Source organism: Myodes glareolus, chromosome X, assembly GCF_982192425.1.
Source record: "Myodes glareolus chromosome X, mMyoGla1.1, whole genome shotgun sequence".
NCBI classification, from domain to species: Eukaryota; Metazoa; Chordata; class Mammalia; order Rodentia; family Cricetidae; genus Myodes; species Myodes glareolus.
In genome coordinates, this window is record NC_142053.1 from 90,298,223 (window position 1) to 90,301,356 (window position 3,134).

The following is a 3,134-nucleotide window of genomic DNA, read 5'->3' on the forward strand; positions in this document are numbered from 1 at the left end:
AAAGAACACCCCTGTGACTGATAGTTTTGTTTCAACTTAACACAAGCGACAGTAGTTTTGGAAGAGGGAAGGAACCTCAATCGAGAAAATGCCAGGACCAGAAAGGCCTGCGGGACACTTTTTAATTAGTGATTGATGGCGGCCAGCCAAGCTCACTATGGGTACTGCCACCTCTGGGCTGGTGGTCACAAGGCGTGCAAGAAAGCAGGTTGGGCAAGTCACGAGGAGCAAGTCCACAAGCAGCACCCCTCCATGGCCTGCATCAGCTCCAATGCCCCTCAGTATTAGACTGTGACCAGAGAGTTGTAAACTGAAACCAACCCTTTCCTCCTCAAGTGACGTTTGGCCATGGTGTTTTATCACAGCGATAGAAGCCAAGCTAAGACAGTCCTCATCTCAAGCCTCCTACTTACTCTTTCTTTTCTAAGAAGTCTTCTTTCCCATTGGAAGGGGTTCTGGATAGTTTTCTGCTAAAGATACAAACTAAAGTCGTTTGAGAGGAGGGAACCTCAATTAAGAAAATGCCTCCCTGCTGGGCAGTGGTGGCTCATGCCTTTAATCCCAGCACTCAGGGAGGCAGAGGCAGGTAGATCTCTGTGAGTTTGAGGCCAGCCTGCTCTACAAAGCAAGTTCCAGGACAACCAGACACACACAGAGAAACCCTGTCTTGAAAAAACAAACAAACAAACAAACAAAAGCCTCCTGTGTCAGGTTTTAGGCAAACCTTAAGGCATTTTCTTAATGATTGATGGGGGAGGTTGTCAGTGGTGCCATCCTTGGGCTAGTGGTCCTGGGTTGTGTAAGAAAGCAGATTGAGCATCCATGAGGAGCAAGTCAGTAAGCAGCACCCCTCCATGGCTTCTGCATCAATTCTTACCTGCAAGTTCCTGCCTTGAGTTCCCACTCTGAGTTCCTTCAATGACGAACAGTGACTTGGAAGGTGAGCCAAACAAACCCTTTCCTCCTCATTTTACTTTTGGTCATGGTATTTCTTTCTTTTCCTTTAAAAAAAAAAAATAGTTATTTTTTTTGTTTTCAATCTATCCCAACCAGTTTCCCTTCCCTCCACTCCTCCCAGTCCCAGTGCCTCCCCACTCCCCTCTTCCCGAAATTCACTCCTCTTCCATCTCCCTTCAGAAAAGAGCAGAGCTCTCCCAGGGATTTCACTGGTCATGGTATTTCATTACAGTAGTAGTAGCCCTAACTAAGGCAGAAGGTTATATATTCCCAGGTTTTGAGGATTAGAAGGTCGATGTCTTTGAGGGCCATGATGCTGTTTCTCAGGATTTTGCTCATATGGAAGTCTGTGTGGTGTGTTCCAAATAGCTAGAAGCAAAAAATAATGGCACTCCTTGTTCTGCAGGAAGCCTAATAGGTGTCACTGTGTTCTAACCACTTGCAATCTTGACCTCTCCTTTCCAAAAAAGTCTGTTATATGTGACAACGCCAAAAACCATTTTATCCCTTAAGCTACCAACTTCATGTCAAACTTGGCTCTTTTCTTGCTTTCAACTCTGATAATCAGTTTTCAAGTCCTGTTCAATCAGCCCGGGGAATGATTCAAGTACATCGCCTCTAACATTGACCTCATCACTTGCCACTCGGATATTGTAATCACTCCCTAGTCTGTTTCCTGCCACCGATCTTGCTTCACTTCAGTCCGTTGCCCTCTCCAATTCTAGAGTTCCCATGCTGAAGAAAGCTTTTCCATCTTCAAACTACTCATTAGTTCTTGTGTTAGGGCTGATGGCACCAAAGTCTCTCACTCCGCACCTTGTCTACGCGGTGTGAAGATTCATTGCTGTGATTGCTGTAATAAAGAGCCAGATGGACGGTGGCTCATCAGGGGCTATAAGCGGGACTTCTGGGGACAGAGAGGACTCTGGAAAGAAGAGAGGTAGAGATGCCAGGAGAGACAGAGCAAGCAACTTTCAAAACTCTAGAAATGACAGAAACAACTGACTGCCTGGACAGCCACCCAAGGTTCCTCTGCAGCATTGGGACATCCATTTTTTTCTCACCTCAAAAGATACTACCTAATGCCTACAAGACTTAGATCAATGTTCTTACAACTGGTTCAGACATTTCCATGACCATGATGCAACGAGGAAGTTATTACAAAGGACTCAAAATTCTAGAGACAATCTGAAGTGATATCATTAACATTGAAAGTGTTATTCAATGTAGCTTGAACGGTAGGTACAACCCTGCACTTTATGTAAATGAACTTTTCTTTTTGGGCCACCAGCTCACAAAAAAAAAATGACATGGAGACTTGTTAATTATGAAAGCTAGGCCTTAGCTTAGGCTTGTTTCTAAGTAGCTCTTAGAACTAACATTAACCTGTATTTTAAAATCTGCTTTCTTCCATGTACTTGTTACCTCGCGTCCAGGTTATTCTGCATCTGGCTAGTGCCCACCCCAGTTATTCCACATCTGGCTAGTGTCCACCCCAGTTATCCTACATCTGGCTAGTGCCCACCCCTGTTATCCTACATCTGGCTAGTGCCCACCCCAGTTATCCTACATCTGGCTAGTGCCCACCCCAGTTATCCTACATCTGGCTAGTGCCCACCCCAGTTATCCTACATCTGACTAGTGCCCACCCCTGTTATCCTACATCTGGCTAGTGCCCACCCCTGTTATCCTATATCTGACTAGTGCCCACCCTAGTTATCCTACATCTGGCTAGTGCCCACCCCTGTTATCCTACATCTGACTAGTGCCCACCCCAGTTATCCTACATCTGGCTAGAGCCCACCCCTGTTATCCTACATCTGGCTAGTGCCCACCCCAGTTATCCTACATCTGGCTAGTGCCCACCCCTGTTATCCTACATCTGGCTAGTGCCCACCCCAGTTATCCTACATCTGGCTAGCGACTCAAAAAGAAAATTCCGTCTACATGTGGATCTTCATATTCATTTTCTTCTACTTCAAGAAGAAGCCTCTCTGATGAGGAATGAATGATACATTGATTTATGGGTATAGAGCTGTGCAGTTAGGAGTCATTTCATTGTTATATTTCTTTAGCGGAATAATAGTAGTAGGCTTTTCCTGAAGCCATGACCTATCTAGTCTCAGACTCTTGGTCTTATTTACAGTGTCAAGTATGACTTCTCTCTCATAGAACAG